Source organism: Telopea speciosissima, chromosome 2 (genome assembly GCF_018873765.1).
Source record: "Telopea speciosissima isolate NSW1024214 ecotype Mountain lineage chromosome 2, Tspe_v1, whole genome shotgun sequence".
NCBI lineage: Eukaryota > Viridiplantae > Streptophyta > Magnoliopsida > Proteales > Proteaceae > Telopea > Telopea speciosissima.
In genome coordinates this window covers 44,501,350-44,521,929 of record NC_057917.1, presented here as the reverse complement: position 1 = coordinate 44,521,929, position 20,580 = coordinate 44,501,350, and the positions used below count along the sequence as shown (strand labels likewise).

General features: G+C 41.2%; 1 protein-coding gene and 1 long non-coding RNA gene across 2 annotated transcripts in view; both read left to right on the top strand.

Moving 5' to 3' along the window:
• LOC122652277 (D-lactate dehydrogenase [cytochrome], mitochondrial-like) overlaps nt 1–20,580 on the top strand; it is a 177,774-nt gene that overhangs the window by 118,341 nt on the left and 38,853 nt on the right. The window lies entirely within an intron of this gene.
• LOC122652278 lies at nt 1,416–19,870 on the top strand. The gene is made up of 4 exons (XR_006331573.1): nt 1,416–1,426; nt 4,582–4,586; nt 17,263–17,265; nt 19,633–19,870. It is a non-coding gene; the product is annotated as an uncharacterized LOC122652278 (long non-coding RNA).

The window sequence follows — 20,580 nt, the reverse complement described above, 5'->3', positions numbered from 1 at the left end:
TCTATCTCCTACACTCCTAGTATTTCTTTATCTTCTGTCTTGCATGTTCTCAATCTTTATGCCTGCTTGCTTTCCATTCACTGTCTTACTTCTGATCTTAATTGTTCTGTTCACTTCTTTTCTTCTCATTGTGTTTTTCAGGAACTAGCGATGGGGGCAATGATTGGATATGGTAGAGTGCGGGGTGGTCTTTACTACTGCTCCCTCCCCAGTTCCAGCTCATATTACCCGTGAAGGCAGTGCTCTCTGACAGCTCCATTACTGGCATCATCGTCTCGGTCATCCTTCTTTTTATATTTTACGTCGTTTGTTTCCCTCTTTAGTCAAACAATGTAATTTGGATCACTTTAACTGTAATATCTGTGAACTCGCTAAGCACACTTGGTCCTCATATTTTTCTAGTGATAATCAAAGTTTGATGCTTTCTCTATTATTCACTTTGACTTATGGGGTCCTTCTCGGATAGTTGCTCGGGGTGGTTTTCGATGGTATATCACTTTTATTGATAACTGTACTCGATTAACCTGGGTCTATCATCTTCGGTCCAAATCCGAAGCCTTCTCTTGTTTCTAGTCTTTTCACAAGATGATCCAAGCTCAGTTCAATGCCCAGGTTAAAGTTCTCCGTAGTGACAATGGGACGGAATTCATTAATGGTTCTTTTCTTCAGTATTTTGATACCCATGGAATTCTCTCCCAAACCTCTTGTGTTTGCATCCCTGAGCAAAATGGTATCCCAGAACAAAAGAACCGCCTTTGTCTGGAGGTCACTAGCTCTCTAATGTTTACCACTCAGGTTCCTAAGTATTTTTGGGGTGATGCTGTGCTTACTAGTTACTGCTGCATTTCTTATTAATAGGGTTCCTTCTGTTGCTCTTGATTTTCAGACTCCGGTCAGCCAGATTCCTGACCCCACTATTGCTTCTCATCTTCGTCGTATTTTTGGGTGTGTCTGCTTTGCTACAACTCTTCCCCTTCTCGGTCAAAACTTAACCCAAGGGCTTTCAAGTGCATCTTCCTTGGGTATTCTGCTTCTTAGAATGGTTATAAGTGTTATCATCCTCCCTCCAAAAAATTGTTTGTTACAATGGACGTTACTTTTCACGATGATGAACCTTATTACCACTCTTCTCTCTCTCGAAGAAGAGAATCCTTCATCCCCTTGATGCTGTTCCCTAAATCTAAAGAAGTTTGAAGAACTTTGGAGGGTTACAAGGTAAACCATTTTCCCCCAAATCTCTGTTTTTTTGTTTTTTTTTTCAAAAAATATGTTCAAATCTTGGTGGTTGGGTGTCAATTAAAATATGCTACACAACTTTGGCCGATCTATGACTTCATGGAATCCAATTTATTTTTCTGTTATTAATTCTTTTTTAATTTTTTGAAAAAAAAATGAATTTCTTTAAAAAAAAACTGAAAATAATAGTGTCCATAGTGATTGCATGGAAGTTATTTTTATGTATGTTGGACAGCGTTGGATGCTCTACGGGCTACGGCCTCACAGAGTCACTTTTTTTTCACCCATAAATTATATTATTTTATTTTTCAGAATATATGAAATATTAAAAAAATATAAAATATTAAGGAAAAATACTTGTTTTTGTTGGAAAATTATTCACAACATATGTACTATATGTCAATACTTCAGAGATTCTTCCATGAGTTTTAGTCGAAAGCCTGCAGTGGAAGGTAGACAAAGTTAGACCCAGGTAGGTTCAATACTGCCTAGTGGCATTACATTTATAAATTATAATATTTTTTTGTTGGAATATGTAATCCAGAATACTGTGGGGGTATTCTGGTCCTTTTGGGCTTGCTTAGTTGTTAAGTTATTAGGATTAGATTGCTGCTCTTATTGAGTCATCTAGTTAGGGGTATTTTTGTCTATTTATGCCCCTTTGTAATATTTCCCTTTATTATAAATAGAGGGGCTTACCTATCAATGAACTCAAGCTATTCTATTCTCTCATTCTCTCTTTGTAACTCACGGTTCTGCTAACATGGTATCAGAGCCAAATCTGATCTAGGTTAGAAAGAAAGAAAAAACCCTTCTTCTCTTCAATCGACTTCTCCCTCCTTTCTCTCTTTCTCAGTTTCACCTTCTACTGGTTTTCTTCTTCTCATCCTTGTAAGGGGGCAGCACTAAGGAGGTAAAAACCTAAACCTATGATTTAGTTGCTGCCCTCCTCCATCCTATCTATTTTTTTTCATTGAAATTTTGTTGGAAGCATACCTGCGATTTGGAGTTTTTTTCAGAATTCCTTGAAGATCAGGTTCCTCACTATTGCAGGCTGATCTTCCACCATTGGAGCTCCCTTTGCTTTCTTTTCCAGCACCTATCTACCCTATTCCATTATTCTCTTTCCCTTTTTTTCTTTTTTCTCCAGCTTTCATTCACCTTTCAGCCTTGATACCCTAATCGATCTCAACTTGTCAGGGTTTTGAAAAACTTTGATTCCTATCGAGTTTAGGGTTCCTCCTTTCAGTTCATGCTGATTTTTTGTGGGTTACTTTCCTCCACTAGGACTATTTGACCTCAATGTTGCACCTATCCAAGTTTTCTAGAAGACCCCCACCCCAATCAGTCTCTACTTTTCAGGGTTTTCCGAAACCCTGACAAATCGATTTTTGGGTTAGGGTTACCTGTTGCTTCTGGAGTTTTTTAGAGGTGTTTCTACTATCAAGAGAGGCAATTTACTTCAATTATTCATGGCTTGAAGATGTTCTTTTACACAAGATAGCTGCTGCCCTACTTTTTCTGCACTTTTTAGTGTTTCTCCCACTTGAAGATCAAGTCTCAAACCTTACAAGAGGTTGGGTGTTCGTATTGGAGATCCATTCAAGCAGCTGTGGACAGCATCTATGCCAAGACATCATCACTTTGACAAGTCATCATCAGTTTTTTATGAAGTCCCCTTCCTACAATAGATCTCAAGTTTCAGGGTTTTTTTTTATAAAACCTTGACTATAATCGATCTAAGGGTTAGGGCAGTCCCCTCTTGCTAATTTTTTGAGGAGAGTCTTATACATATCAGAGGAGTATTTGACCCACGTTTCAGCTTCATTTATGGAGTTATTTTGAAAAAAATTCAGGTTTCACTCTTATGGCTCAATTTCACCAACTATCAACCTATTTTTTCTTGTTCCTATGTGGCTGGCTGCATAACTTACTATTGGATCTGCTGAGTTATTATTTTATACTTACTGGTTCTATTGAGCTTTACTACATACCTTGCTGGTTCTATTGATTGGTTTCTGTAAACATGACTGGTTGACATGTTACTGCTGCCTTTATGAAATTATGAGAACTACTGCTGCCCTGTTCTTGAGACTGAGTATGCTACTATTGGAGATCGAATTTCTTTCATTGTTGAAGAACTACCCTGGAGATCAGTTTATTTGGGATTACAACAGTGTGTTCCATAGTTATTGGTTGCAACTACGAACCTATTCAGTTGTGTGAAGTTTTCTCTACTGATTCAAATCCAGCTTACTTTGAGAGCTTGATTCTAGCATTGTTCATTAATTCAGATCTGATCCAAGTTTTTTTGAAGTTTATTACATCAATTCTGCTCAGATATCTTCGTCAGTTCTATTTAGCATGTGGGAGTTTACAAATTGGAGTTTTGCACACTGGTTTTTCCATTTTTGAAGATTGATCAAGCCTTGAAGATTGGAGTCTTTCCTTACTTCAAATCAGATCTGTTTACTTATCAGATTTGAATATTGGAGTTGGGTGTTTCTCCCATACAGGAGTTTCCATCTGAGGAGTTTGTTTGATTGTTTGAAGATGGTTGACAATTTATATGTTGCATTGTTTTTTCTCCATGATTCTTTATCCCACTGCTTCTTCCAATACCCATCTCCCATACTATACCTTTGGCACTTACCAATCACCACCTTGGAAGTTTATGGTTTACTCTACTTTGCCATTTCTTCTTTTCCATTCCCATAGCACCTTTGGAAATTCTAGAAGATTATACTTTTGCACTATATCTTACATCATCTCTGTTATGTCCACGTGTACTACTACACGTGAGGGGGAGATATGTACAATACACCTGCAGACATTGCAGAGGCAGAACTTGCAGGAACACTTGGTGCAAACATAGAAAGATTAGCGTTTCCACCATTGCCATTGGGTATCCTTTGTTACTGAGTTGAGTTTGCCATTATGGGGAGATTGAAGTATTAAAGTATTGAAGATATTTGGTTGTTGCCTGCCTATTTGAGGATTTATTGCTTACCTATATGCGGATTTACAGTTGGGTTTATTATTTCTGCTGCCTGATTCAGTTTGTTCTGCTGCTTGCTGCCCTAGTTCCACACTTCAAGATTTTATGTCACTATGACAATTTGAGATTTATCACTGGACAGCTATTGAAGATTGGTGAAATTTTGTTGATCACGTCTGCCACTCTGCCCAGGTTTTGGAGATTAATTATTTCAAGTTCTTGAAGGTTTATTTGGGAGCTTCATTCATCTGTCAAGCTGGACTCTGCCCGCTTGATAACCTTATTGCTGTTTCTGTTGGTTATGTGCTGAGAAACAGCAGAACAATTTTTTTCTTTTCTGTGCTGAGAAACCGTTTTTGACCTGCTTGGTAAACCTGTTCTGGAAAACGTTTTTCTTTCTTCTGTTTTTCCTCTTCTTCTTCTTCTCTTGGTTATGGGTCTTGTTTGCAATTGCAACCTGCTTTTAAATCTTTTATCAATGGATCGTACCTTTTGTGTGTGTTTGCTTGGCGGGTCGCTGACTTGGCCGACTTGTATTTCTTCCCTTCTCCTCTTGGTACGATTCCTTTCCTCATTTCAATTCCTTCCCTTTTTTATTTTTTCCTTACCCATGCATCCCTGTTTTGTTCGGTTCAGTCCCAGCTTGATCTGGTTCCCCATGAGAGACACAGATCCTTCTCAATTATTCATCTTTCCATCCCAAACTCTAGGGTCTGAATCGATTCTCTTGTGCGACACACCCTAAATCCAACCCTGCTGTCATATATCATACTGAAATCAAATCTGATCTCTGTTCTACCACCAGGTATGATTTCAGTGGCTTGGCTTTATTTCTAGCTTGATCTTTTGGGTGAATAAGTACTCTGTACTTAAGAGGGTAGTCCATTCGGATACCTACCCTGAAATTTCCCTTCGATTGGGCTTTCAGTGAGGGAGGTCTTCTCGTTTCTAGTAATGGCGAAAGCATATCGAACCGGTGATTTTGTTGAAGTTTGTAGCAACAATGAAGGTTTCTTGGGTTCCTACTTCGCTGCGAAGGTTCTCAAGTGGGAAACCCTAATAACCATGGCTTTCAGTTCACTCCAATGGATGAACACAGAAACCCTGGTTCTTAGGGTGTCTGTGAACCAAATCGCGCACAGAGAGTGAGCGACGGAAAGAGAGAGAGGAAGAGATAGAGTAAGAGAAAGAAAGGGATAGAGTACGAGGTCGACCTTACCTCCAAGATGAGTTATAGGTTGTACAAGGTTTCAGTGGCTAGAGGCGTGAGAGGTGAGAGAGAGGTTAGAGGCGTGCGCAGTTTATCGGGCACAACTTTTAATTTTCAGCACAGAATGACAGAACATGTCCAACATGTTTTGTCAAAAGTCTTCCAGGGAGCATAAATTTTGATTTATGCTTACAAAAACACTCACAAAAAACACTTCGTTATCAAGCGGTTTTTAGGTGTTTTCTCGTTTCTCGGAACGGAAAAACACCAAAAACTATTTCTCGTAAGGTTATCAAGCGGGTTCTTAGTTTCTTCCCATTTTGTTCAAGTTGGGCATTAGTGCCTGTTAAGTGCCAACTAGAGGGGGAGTGTTAGAATATTGGACTTTTTTCCTTCTTATTTGTTCAAGCTGGATCTTCTTTCTTTACTTATTTGTATAAGCCAGCGTGAGGGGGAGTATTGGAATATGTAATCCAGGTCCTTTTGGGCTTGCTTAGTTGTTAAGTTATTAGGATTAGATTGCTGCTCTTATTGAGTCAGCTAGTTAGGGGTATTTTTGTCTATTTATGCCCCTTTGTAATATTTCTCTCTATTATAAATACTGGGGCTTACCTATCAATGAACTCAAGCAATTCTATTCTCTCATTCTCTCTTTCTAACTCACTGTTCTGCTAACATTTTCATATACCTATATATATTCCTAATAATATATATTTGTAATGTAGCCAACTAGTTGGTGCTATATGGCTCAAGTGCACCTAAACTAAGAAAGATAGCAATCAGAGTGCTCTCACAGCCTTGTTCAACCTCCGGATGCAAGCGCATTTGGAGTACATTTTCACTAATACACACCAAGAGGCGAAACCAATTGAGTCACAAACGACTAGAGCAGTTGGTGTATGTGCACTATAATATGTGACTAAGGATGAAGCACATATGTGAAGAAATGGAAGACAATTCTGAAGAACCAATCGAGCTAGCAAACATTTTCCAAGACGACTCAAATGAGGAAGCGGATCCCCTATACTAGTGGGGGAGGAATCGAGGTGAACCAGAAATGGATCAGGCTGGGGGTAGGTTCGACCCCACCATAGCTAGTTAGATGGGTATTGATGTAGATTACTATATGGAGGAAGAGGGGCGTACGCATTCAGTGATGCCTCTACCTTTTGAGAATCCGGCTGGCTAAGTTGATGAGGAGGAACACGAGTCAGATGGGTCGCCATCTGACGGTGATGGGGGCAGTGGCGGTGGTGGTGGTGGAGATGATGGTGATGTTGGTGGCATGGTGAGTGGTGATTATTATGATGATCGTCATGAGGAGATGTGAGAGCTATACTAGTACAGGCTGGGGATGGAGGCAGTGCCTGTACGTTACACAGGTAAGAGTCAATTTACTCATGCACACAGGATTAGGACCATGATGCCCCCACTATGTACAAGAGAGGCCCGCGTCGCAGACAATCAGAAGCTCAGGATGAGGACATAAGTATGAAGACCATGCTTGATAGTTTCGGAAGCATGAGTATAGGTACTACTAGTGAGCGTCAGTCATGGCATGCATCTCAGCCTCAATGTGACTATGAGTATGGCCCTGAGAGCACCGGTTCCGAATATAGTGACTATGGTTAGTTTGGGCAGCTGTAGTCAGTACACTTTGCACATGAGTTCGACAGTCGGAGCACTGAGTCAGGTTTTGTGGACGACATATTCACAGTCCCAACCCAGCCATACTTGCTGATGGTAGTTCAATAGCCTGGTGGCAATAGCAGTGGATCTAGTTTAATTGCATGGTGGCATGTTGCTGTGCTTATTTGCCTATGTGGCCTCATGCATGCATGGCCTATGGCCTGGGATGCGACCCGAGAAAATATTGTTTAATTTTTTATTTTGAAACCCACTCATCCCATGCACAAGTCACAAGCCAACTTCAAATTCCAAAACTACTCAGGTTTGATTTATTTAAGCATGGGCATACGAAAAACTTCATACCTCCCTCTGACGGAAACTGACTGACTTGATTCCAGGTGCGTTGGAAAGAAAACTTGAAGCGCTACAACACTCATGAACATGTCTCCTTCCAAATCTGCTATTTGGCCTACTCAAATTGGCTGCAAAGTTGCCACATCAGCGTGAACCTACAAACACACCATTCAAAGTGTATGTACACTGCACCCAATGCTGCCACATGTTGCCAATCACTACTAAACACTGTAATAGACGGCCAAGCACTATCACATATGCTCGGATGCCTTTGTATCACTGCCGAACCGACACACACTGCTACTGCACTGCTTGGACACTGTTTGATCCTCCAGCAGTGTCAAACATAGTTCGAAAACTCGTTTCGTTTCGGTGTTTCGGGTTGACCGAAATATCCAAAATTTTGGATATTTCTGTCGAAATTTTGCATTTTTCTATTATGTTGCGGTAGGTCATTTCGGTGGGTTTTAGGCCAAGTTAAGGCCTGAAACTTCATGGAAACCCTATTTTAGGCTATATAAACACATTTAAATGTTCAAATTGCAAAAATAGTTTTGGATTTGCACCATTGATTGGCAATGTACGGTCGAATCCTAATGTATAACTTATTTAATTACACATACACATTGTTTAAGACTTTAAGTACTAGTGGACATAATAAATTAATGATTAATAAGCAATTTAAACAAGTAAATTGACTTGGAAGTTGGAAACATAAAGTGAATAATTCATAAGTCATAACTTAAGTTATAACATTAAGTACAATAAGTAAATTACAAGTTAAGAAAATGATATCAATATGACAATATCCCCAATAGTCCAATACAGGTCAAGTATTGTAATGGTGTGTTCTCTGGTGTAGATGCGGCAAAGATTTGAAGGCCGGTGCAAGAATCAGCAAGGAGAAGTGAAAGGGTGAAGAACAAGGAGAAAAAAACCCAGAAAACCAGAGCTTGTTAAGTCTCGGTCAAAATTTCGACCGAGACTAACGAGTTTTGGTATTTATAAAGCTAATTTTGCAAAAGGAATCTCGATATCTCGCAAGATTTTGATTTTGTTTCAAGATATCGCGAGATGGTCGAAATTTCGACCGAGTTTTTGCATTTTTTTTATTTGAGCTACTGTTTCGTTTCGGTCAGGTCAAGATACTCGAAATATTCAAGATCTCGACCGAGATTTTGCGAGATTTAGTACTATGTTGTCAAATGTCTCAAATCAGCAGAACACACTGCCATTTCACTTGTGCATTCTGTATAGTTTCCAACAATGACAACACCTGTTCCAGTTTCGCAGTAGACATCATCCTCTATATCATCTTTATCATGATTGGACCTAGATACCTAAAATAATCACTTTGCAGAATCTCCACAACAGCAACGACAAACTCAGCCTTATCCCAACTTAATGGGGCCGGCTACATGGATCCAAACAGAATAAACTAGGGAAAACAGGGGTAAAAAAAAAACTTTTAATTCCAAGTTTCACCATCTCATTAGTCATCCTAGTGTAACTAAAGTATCACACCATATACTCCGTCTTCATTGTACTTATCTAGTAATCTTAAAAGTTAAAACCTTTTGATTCCATGTTTGATCTCCATAACTTCAACTTGGTGTTAATCCATGCTTTTTGTCTGTAATGGAATTTGGGGAATAAAGCTTATGTCGATATGACAACAGCCCCTCTTTATTTATAATAATTCAGAGAATGTTCTAGAATAGGTACAAGTACAAGAATACCCTTATACCCTATTACCCTTATTACAACACTCCCCCCTCAAGTTGGTGCATATATATCACACTTGCCCAACTTGTTACAATAGGATGAAAAAGTTCACTACTAAGAGCTTTTGTAAATGCATCAGCTAACTGCTCCCCAGATTTAACAAATGGAACACAAATAATTCCTTGTTCGATCCTCTTTGATGAAGTGACGCTTACTCTCCACATTCTTCGCTCGATTATGCTGGACTGGATTATGAGCAATTCTGATGGCTGATTTTCCGTCACTATATAGTTGCATTGGAAGGTGAACCAGAACCCCATCATCATGAAGAAGATCTTGGAGCCTAAGGAGTTCACAAATGCCATGAGCTATGGCCTAAATTCAGCCTCTATACTGAATTGAGCAACCACAGCCTATTTCTTGCTTCGCCAAGTAACAAGATTGCCACTAACAAGAGTACAATAGTTAGATTCTAGATTCTAGGTTTAGGAAATAAGAAAGGAGAAGAAAGAAGTTGGAGGAGGAAGAAGATAGCAAAAGAAGAGAGAAGAGAGAAGAGAATATTAGGCTGTAATCGATTGTGTTGGAGAGGCTTCTCCATACACCATATATTCATTCAATCATAACTAATAGAGAATTACATCCACCTCCCTAGGGAGGTATAAGGGAAATAAAGAAGAAAAACAGAATTACATAATAAGGCAACTAGTAATAGAACTAGTTCCTAAACTACCCCTATTACATGACTTCTAACACTCCCCCTCAAGCTGGAGAATATATATCATGCATTCCTAGCTTGCTTAGGAAAGAGCTAAATTGAGGAGAGCCTAGAGCTTTGGTGAAGATATCTGCCAGCTGATCACCAGTCTTCACAAAAGGAGTACAAATACAGCCAGAGTCTATCTTCTCCTTAATAAAATGTCTATCAACCTCAATGTGCTTAGTCTGGTAATGTTGAACGGGGTTGTGAGCGATACTGATGGCAGCCTTGTTGTCACAGTACAACCTCATGGGTCCTTCAGTGTCAAATCCCAGTTCCTGAACCAGTCTTTTCAGCCAGATGAGCTCACACACCTCATGTGCCATAGCTCTAAATTCTGCCTCGGCACTAGATCTGGCCACAACATGTTGTTTCTTACACCTCCATGTGACTAAGTTACCTCCCACAAAGGTACAATAGCCGGAGGTAGATCTCCTGTCTGTAATAGAACCAGCCCAATCGCCATCTGTGAAACCTTCCACTCTCAAGTGGTTGTGCCTTGCATACAACAATCCTTTCCCTGGAGAGGACTTCAAATACCTCAGAATGCGATACACAGCATCCAAATGGCCACTCTTGGGAGCATGCATGAATTGGCTGACAACTCCTACTGCATAAGAGGTATCTGGCCGAGTCATAGAGAGATAGATAAGCTTCCCCACTAGCCATTGATACTTTCCCACATCAACAAGAGAAGGACCACAGTCCTCTCCTAGTTTGTGATTCTGCTCAATAAGAGAGTTTGCTGGTTTGCAGCCTAACATCGCTGTCTCTGTCAACAGGTCAAGAATAAACCTTCTCTGACATATGTTGATTCCTCTCTTAGTCCTTGATACTTCTATTCCTAAGATGTACTTCAAGGGACCCAGAACTTTGATCTCAAATTGCTGTGCCAAGTAGCTCTTCAATCTACCTATCTCAGCTGTATCATCTCCTGTGACCACGATATCATCAACATAGACAATGAGGGCTGTGATAGTACCATTACTCCGCTTGGTAAAGAGAGTATGATCAGCTTAGCTCTGGGAGTATCCATTCTTTAGAATAGCCTGTCGGAAGCGCTCAAACCATGCCTTTGGTGACTGTTTGAGACCATATAGGGCTTTCTTAAGGAAGCACACTTTCCCTTCAGCTGAAGGCATCTTAAAGCCTGGTGGAGTGTGCATGTACACTTCCTCTTCCAAATCACCATAAAGGAAGGCATTCTTCACATCCAACTGATATAAAGGCCAATCTTTATTGGCAGCCAAGGATAAAAAAACTCTTATCGAGTTATGTTTGGCCACAGGGGCAAATGTCTCCTGGTAGTCAATTCCATAGACTTGACTGTACCCTTTGGCCACCAACCTTGCTTTGTATCTCTCAATACTGCCATTAGATTTATACTTGATTGTATAGACCCATCTGCATCCAACTGGGACACGTCCCTTGGGGAGGTCAACAAGTTGCCAAGTACCATTCTTCTCAAGTGCCATCATCTCCTCAGACATGGGTTGTCTCCACTTTGGGTCAGACATAGCATCAATGACATTCTTGGGAATGGAAGCAGTAGAGAGAGCAGTAATAAAGGCAAGGCCTGTAGGAGAAATTGCATCATAGGAAACAAACTGGGATATAGGATTAGTACAAGTTCTTTTCCCTTTCCTAATAGCAATAGGAAGGTCCAAATCAGATGGAGGAGAAGAAATGTCACCTGATTGAGGAGGATGATTCTCAGGATGTGGATCTGGATCTGAAGAGGACTCTTGGTAGATCATTTTTTTTGTATTATGCAAGCTTTCACCTTTTTTGTATGTAAGGTGGTAATCCTTCTCCTTACTAGAACCACTTTCAACAACCAAATCTATATTCCCCCCTGGTGGTTGGTCATCAACCTCAACCACATCTACAGTCCTGTGTTTCCCAATGTCAAGCATAAAAAGATGTACGTAGAGGAGAAAGAAAGAAATCATCAATAGCTTGTTCACTCCCACAATTCTCCCCCTGAAGAGGATGCTGAAAAGGGACAAAGAAAGGGATAGACTCAAGAAAGGTAACATCCTTGGAAATGATACATCGGCGGGAAGAAGGATGATAACACTTGTACCCCTTGGTAGTAGAAGAGTACCCAAGGAAGAGACACTTTAGAGCTTTGGGGTCAAGTTTAGTGCGAGCAGATTTGTTAACATGCACATAACAAACACAGCCAAAGACTCTAGGTGGAAAAGAAAGAGCAGAGGCCTTGGGAGATAAGATGTCCAAGGGAGATTTGAAATTAAGAAGCTTGGTAGGCATACGATTGATGAGAAAGGAGGCAGTGAGAAGAGCTGCGGACCAAAAGGTCTTGGGAACATGCATGCCAAACAATAGGCTATGAGTGACCTCCAATAGATGGCGATTTTTCCTCTCAGCAACCCCATTCTGTTGGGGCGTGTCAACACACGCTAGCTGATGGATAATGCCATGAGTAGTATAGAAGGTTTGAAGGCCACCAAACATGTACTCTCCCCCTTTATCAGATCGCACAATTTTGATGCGGGTCTCAAGTTGAGTAAGGATCATTTGATAAAAATTCTGAAAGGCATCACAAACATCACTCTTATGCTTCAAAAGTACAGTTCATGTGGCACGGGAAAAGTCATCAACAAAGGACACAAAGTAACGAAAGTCAAATAAAGAAGTAGTAGGGGAAGGACCCCAAACATTAGTATGCACAATATGAAAAGGAGCAACAGTTCTATTACCATGATAAGGATATGAAGACTGACAATGTTTGGCAAACATATATGGTTCACATTGAAAAACATGAGAAGAGGCAATAGATGAAAATAAGTGAGGTAATTGTTTCCTCATTACTACAAAAGATGGATGGCCAAGACGGCGATGCCATAACATAACAGAATCCACAGAACTACTATCATTTCGACCACACACATAGGAATGAGCTGTGGCCAAAAGCGGATAAAAAAAGTAGAGGCCTTGTTCCTCACGTCTACTACCAATAATCCTCTTCGTCACCAAATCCTGAAAAAGACAGTGAGAAGGAAAAAAAGTGACACAACAGTTGAGAGATTTAGTCAAATGACTCATAGATAAAAGATTCAGTGTAAGGTTAGGGACATGAAGAATAGAAGAGAAGGAAATAGATGATGTCACAGGGATATCACCCTTACCAGATATGGAGGAAAGGGAGCCATCGGCTACCCTAACCTTGTCCTTACCAGAGCAAATGGTATAGGAATCATAATAATGAGACGTACCAGTCATGTGGTCCGTGGCACCCGGGTCAATGACCCAAAACTGGGCCGTAGAGGAAGCTGAGGTGGAGACCTGCAAAGCTGAGGATGATGAGGATCCAGCCATATTAGATGTAGAAGATGTGCTCAACTGTGACACAACCCTGCGAACCACTGCATCCATAAAGGTGGAGTCATCCTGTAGGGCATCAACATCAGTCGCCGCTGCGGAATGAGCTCGAGCTCCCCCTCGACGGCCACCACGACCACGCATACCAGGAGGACGACCATGGAGAGACCAACACCTAACCTTGGCGTGTCCAATGCGTCCACAATGATCACATTTAAATCTGTCTCGCCCAACTCCACTGGCACCAACTGTCTCCACAGTACTAGCTTCCTCACGGTTAGGCCCTGGGCCTCTACCACCTCCATGGGTGTCTCGAACAAAACTAGAATTGGGGGCTGACCTCTCAGATGATGCTGGTGGTGGTGCCATAGTAAGTCGCCTGGTCTCTTCACTCTATAAATAACTACAGACTTCACTAAGAGAGGGAAGGGGAGACTGGCCTAACAGCTGGAGTCTAACTGGCTCATAGTCAGAGTTCAGACCACCAAGCAAAGAGAAGACACGCTCCTTTTCAAGAGTCAGATACACCTTGGCTTCATCCTCTGGGTTGGTCAAATGAAGGTCTCTGTAGTGATTATACTCTTCCACAAGACTAAGGAACGCACTGTAGTACTCAGAAATAGTGCTGTCACCCTGTTTCAATGAGTGGATTCTTTGATGGAGCTGATAGACCTTGGCAGTGTCACCTACTCTGTTAAAGGCCACAGAGACACTATCCCAAATAGCTTTGGCTGTTTCCTTCCTTATAAACCTTCTCCCAATCTCAGGCTTCATGGAGAAGATCAACCATGTCATAACTGTAGAATTTTCAGTCTCCCATTTATCAAAAGTAGGTGAACCAGCTGTGGGAGCCTTGATAGCACCTGTGATATATCCAAGTTTTCCCTTACTCCTAAGAGAAAGTCTCACAGAATGTGACCAATCTAGGTAATTAGTACCATCAAGCTTCACAAAAGAAATCTGTTGGTGAGTACTCTCATAAGCCAACCGAGGGACAACAAGAGGGGTCGTGAATCAGCAAGATTGCCACGATGCATCTCAAGCAGCTATTCTTTACCAAAGACAATAAACAAGAACATCAAAGACAAGTGGGGAGTACACACTCAACCCAAACAAGCAAAAAATCCAATAAGCAGCCTAGGATAGCACACTGCCGAAGCAGTCCTAGCAGCAAATCTCTAAGAGGACTTAAATCAAGCACTTCTAGTGCATAACAACAGCAGTCCAGCAGGCAGTCCCTAAGAAGAGGCCTCACAAAGGCTTGCAAGGTGTAGTAATAACTTCAAACAAGTAAAACAGCGGTCCAAAGGCTATGCATACACATCCCTCAACCAAGGGAGCATCAAATTGCAGCTTGAAGCAAGAAAAAAGAAGTAAACACTCTCGGGTTTACCTGGGCAGAACAGAAGATCCCACACAAGGAGCAAAACTGCTCATATAGCTTCTTCAATCAGCAAGGGAGATCATATCCACCCTCATAAGTGTCCTTTGGCGATGCAAAATGGCCAAACCAAGACACAAAAGGAATCCGAGAATGGCAGCAGCTGCAACCTGAAACTGAGACTGGCGGAACTTGGAGCAGCAGCTGTGGGAGATCCAAATCTCCAAAGAAGCTTCAAAAGATCTCAAGTAGATCCTTCAATCATCAAAAGAGGCTAGAATGAGCCTATTCCATATCCTTTAAGCAAAGCTGTACACAGAAATCTCCTCTTTGGAATCCTTAGACACAAAGGATTTCAAAGGGAAGAGAAAGAATGAAAACAGGGACTGAACACGACTCTCAAACCTTGAGCCTGCTCTGATACAAAGTTAGATTCTAGGTTTAGGAAATAATAAAGGAGAAGAAAGAAGCAAGAGAAGAGAGAAGAGAGAAGAGAGAAGAGAATATTAGGCTGTAATCGATTGTGCTGGAGAGGCTTCTCCATACACCATATATTCATTCAATCATAACTAATAGAGAATTACATCCACCTCCCTAGGGAGGTATAAGGGAAATAAAGAAGAAAAACAGAATTACGTAATAAGGCAACTAGTAATAGAACTAGTTCCTAAACTACCCCTATTACATGACTTCTAACAACAATACCCAGAGGTAGACCTCCCATCATCAGGAGAACAACCAATCTGCATCAGTAAAGGCCTCAATAGACAATACGCAAATGATCATGGGGAGAAAAAGAACACCTTTGCCTCTTGGCAAACTTCAAATGCCTCAAAATTCGAGACACTGCTTCCAAGTACGTAGAGTAGGGATCATGCATGCACTAGCTGACCAGACATACAACAAAAGCTATGTTTGGTCGAGTTTGAGAGAGATAAACCAATCTGCCAACCAACCTCTGATTACGATGGCCAGCTTTGTCATAAGGCTCACCATCCTTATCCTTGAGATGAGAATTAGTTTCAAGTGGATTATCAGCCGGTTTGCAACCCAACATCCCTATGTTAGATAAAAGGTCAAGGGTATACTTCTGTTGTGAGAGAAAGATACCGTGAGCTGATCGAGCCACTTCAATGCCAAGAAAATATCACAGCTTTTCCAAATCCTAAATCTCAAAGTTTGTGCCTAAATATGTCTTCAGGTTAGCTATCTCAGTAGCATCACTTGATTCACTTCCAGTAACTACAATGTCATTTACATATATGATGAGAACCGTAATATGCTCTCAGGACTTCTTGATAAAGAAAGTGTGATCAACATTACTTTGTTTATAGCCAACTGACACCATGACTTTGTGGAAGCGTCCAAACCATGCGCGTGGAGATTGCTTCAGTCCATACAAGGCCCTTTTCAATTTACATACCTTGCCTTGGGTTTTCTAAGAAGACAAACCATGAAGGATGTCCATATAAACCTCCTCTTCAAGCTCCCCATGGAGAAAGGCATTCTTCACATCAAGTTGTTACAACTCCACCCTAAGTTGATTGCACATGAGAGGATAACTCAGACAGTATTCGTCTTGGCAACTGGAGCAAAATTTTCCTAGTAATCAATCCCATATGTTTGAGTGAACCCCCTGGCAACCAGCCGTGCTTTGTATCTGTCAACCGTTCCATCCATCTTCATTTTGACAGTGTACACCCATTTGCAGCCCACAAGTTTTTGACTTGGTGGAAGAGGTACCAAATCCCACATGTCATTCTTCCCAAGTGCCCTCATCTCTTCAACCATTGCATCTTTCCATCATTGATCAGCTAAAGCCTCCTGCAAGTGGTGGAGAATGGAAACAGAAGACAAAGAAGACACAAAAGTATGGAAAGAAGGAGAGAGAGTCATATGAGATAACATGAGAAATGGGGTGTTGAGTGCAAGTCCTACGGGGTTTATGAATAGCAATAGGCAAATCAAGAGTAGGATCACTAGGAGGAAGAGACTCACCAAATGGAGAGTGAGAGAGAGCCCAGATCAGGAGGTGATGATTGGCTGGGAACAGTCGTGGTGGTAGCATCAACTTGCTTATGCTAAGAACGAACATATACTTTTAATGGATTATGCTCCTCCTGAACAGAATCTTTAGGCTCCCCCTCAACAAAAACTTGTTCCTCCCCAGTTGTATCCTTGTCCCTTTCAACCAAACATTCCTCATCAAGAGAATTGTCCATAGGAACAATTAGTGGCACATCTTCCCGTAGAGAAGACTCCCCTAAAGAGGTGCCGGGGGGAAGAAAAATAAGCCTCAATATCGTGGAAATCCATGGCAGCTAATTAACTAACATGCGGCAAGACGGAGTGTGATAGCACTTATAACCTTTTTGAGTGGCAGAATATCCAAGGTAAATGCACCGGAGACCACAGGGATCAAGGTTCCCATGTAGTAGATGATTTTAGGCAGAACACACACAAACAAAAACTTTCGGTGGCACAATAAATGAAGAAGAACCAAGAAGCACCTCAAGAGGGCAGCGAGACTCCAATACTCGAGAAGGCATCCGATTAATGAGGTATGCGCTGGTGAGGACAGCCTCACTCCAAAATTGGGCTGGAACGTGCATTTCAAACATGAGGGAGTGGACCACTTCCAGTAGGTGGTGATTCTTGCGTGCAGCCATACCATTCTGATCTAGATTATCTACACAATTTGTTTGATGTATAATACCCTGATCAGCTAGATACAATTAGAAGAATCCGTCCATATGCTCTTAGCATCAAATTGAGTTTGAATCATCCGATGGAACAACTGAAAACATTGAAAAACCTCACTCTTCTGACGTAACAGATATATCCAAGTGAGTCGGGTATGGCAGTCAATGAAGATAACAAACCACCGATAACCAGAAACCAAAACACGTCGGGCACGACCGCATTCATGACAATGAATCGAGTAAATGGTGCTGAAGTTCTATTATCAGAATGGGAATAGACAGACCGAGTTTGCTTGGTAAAAACACAAGCATTACAAAAAAAAGTATTCGGATTACATTGCTTCAATTAACAAGGAAAAAGTTTGGCTAAAGCGCCTAAAGGGGGGTGACCCAAACGACAATGCCATTGATATAATTCTGATAAAGAAACGGCAGACGAACCAGGTGGAGAAGTCGTAGATGCCTGAATAGTCAAAGCTGAAGGAGGAAAATCAGTATCAAGCAAGTATAAACCACCAGCCACCTTACCATTGCTAATCGTATGCCCCATCTCCAAGTCCTGAAAAATATGAGTAGGAAAAAATGTCACTTCACAATTTAAATCCCTGCTAAGGGCAGCTGATCTTGTGGTGAAGTTGTCATTTGGCGCAAGGTAGTATGGTTCCCAAGCTGCATCCCTCGTTATAGTTTCACCCTTTGGCATGCTCTTCGTTGTTGTCTCCTCATGCAGGCTTTCCTTATTAGTAGGCACATTCCTGTGTCTCCTTGCTGCATTCTTTGTTGGAATGGGCTAGAAGATGTGGATCATTTGTTCTCTAGTTGCCCTTTCTCCTCGAAGATTTGGTCTTGGCTTCTCGCTCATTGATAGCCGGTTCATTGGCGGATTCTTCCTTTCCATAGAAAATGGATTTGGGTTGACATGACCTTTGGAGGTTCCTCTTTTGTGACGACTGAGTAAACTTGCTTTTAGTGCTGCTATTCATCACATTCGGCTTGAGCGCAACCTTAGAAGATGGACTACCAACTCCAAATCTTTTCATCAGATTTGGGATTCCATCTCCTTCGACATCAAAAGCAGACTGTCGACAGTCCCTCTCTATTTTATTGATACCCCTAGAAATAAATACATTGTATCTTCTTGGAATATCCCCCTTTAAGGGCTTGTAATTTTGTTTTTTTTTTTTTTTTCTGTTTCTTCTTTCCCTTGTTGCTTGTAATTTTTGTTGCTTCTTTGTTTCTTCTTTCCCTTGTATTTCCCTATTGGGGCTTTCCCTCTTTTGTAATGAATTTTATTCACCCAAAAAAAGACTATTAATGGAAAGAAGATCAGTACAGAAATTGGGAATATGTAGAACATATAATAAGGATAACAAAGAGGAGCACTTCATTGAACCCTTTCTAGAGACAAAGGAAAGAGAACCATCAGTGACACGAACTTTCTTTTTACCTGAACAAAGAAATACTCAAAGAATTGATTTGAAGACCCAGTCTTATGGTCAGTGGCACCTGAGTCGATTATCCAAGGAATGGATACAATAGAAGCGCGATGGGCACCAAAAGAAATACCTGAATGAGAGAAATTGGAAACAGATGTAACCATAGTTCGAAAACTTGTCTCGAACAGCCGTCTCGACCAGGTCGAGATTCTAGAGATCTCGAGACTTCGCCAAGTTATTCGAAACTGTGCATGTTTTGTGTCTCGTCATCTCATCTTGAGGAGCTCGGGATTCTCGAGATATTCAAGATCTTCCTGAGATTTCGGCGAGTTTTTGAACTATGGATGTAACTGGCAGAGAGGCAACTGATGCAGCAGATGGTGATTGTGAAGGAGATGTCTTAAGCTTGGTCATCAAACGATGGAGAGTCAGCAGCTCTTGAGATAAAGACGCCCCTGTGGGGGGGGGGGGGCAGCATCAGATATCGTGGTGTGATGGGCTGTAGCTAGAGTGGATTGACCACAACTACGACCGCGAGAATTGGTCGGACGCCCATGAAGCTTCCAACAATATTCTTTGGTGTAACATTCTTTCCCACAGTGATCACCCTTCAGAGGGTCTCTGTCAGATGTAGATCAATCAGTGGAACGTGAAAAACCACCATGAGATGAAGACCCTGAACCAGAATATAGGGCTGATCAATCCTGAGAAACCGGTTGCAACATTGCAGTACAACAACTATCCTCTGACTGGACCATGGAATAAGCCTGCTCCAGTGAGGGAAAGTGGTCACAACTAAGAACATGAGCCCGAATCTGATTGAACTCGATGTTGAGTCCAGCCAACATAAACCCAGAGCTTGTCTTCTCTTTTCTTGAAGGCCATGGCATCTATGGAACAGGTAGCATTAAAATCTTCATAAAAATCTAATTCTTGCTACATACCTTGCAACTTAGAATAATACTGGGATAACGTCATTTCCTTCTGCTTACTTTCATGGATCTTCTTACGTAGTTCATAGACTTGTGCAGCCTTGCCAACCTGAGAATAGGTATCCTTGGCAGCCTTCCAGATCTTGGCCGCCATATCCAACAAAAGATTAGGGTTCATAGAATTGAGAAGATAGGATATAACAAGGGAGTTTTCTGAACTCCATTTCTTCTGAAATAAACCAGCAATGGTTGGCTTCTCAAATTCCCCTGTAAGGTAGCCAGAAAAGCCACGGGAATCCATAGAAACGAAGCAAGAGCGAGACCACATCAAATAGTTGCTCGCATCTAACTTGATAGAGCTTGTAGGGAACGAAGAAAAGTCACGACAACTGACTCCTTCTGGCATAGTTGATGCAGTGATAACATCTGACATGACTGCTGATCACGAACTAAACAACTCCTAACACATGGAGAAAATAGCCGATATCTTCAAATCAGGCAAACCAATTCCGGAGGCAAATCTTCAATAGCATATTAAAAAAAAAAAAAAACTGATGGATGTCTTCAAGGCATTGCACAAAAAATCGGACACATGGAGAAAAATGACCCTCGGTGGAAAAGAAAATACCACTGAGGGTGATTGCGTGGAGAGAGAGAGAGAGAGAGAGAGAGAGCTCTGATACCATGATGGAATTTGGGGAATAATGCTTGTGTTGATATGACAACAGCCCCTCTTTATTTATAATAACTCAGAGAATTTTCTAGAATAGGTACAAGTACAAGAATACCCTTATACCCTAATACCCATATTACAACAATCTCATTTAGCAAAACAATATCATCAGCAAATAGAATACACCAAAGAACCTCAT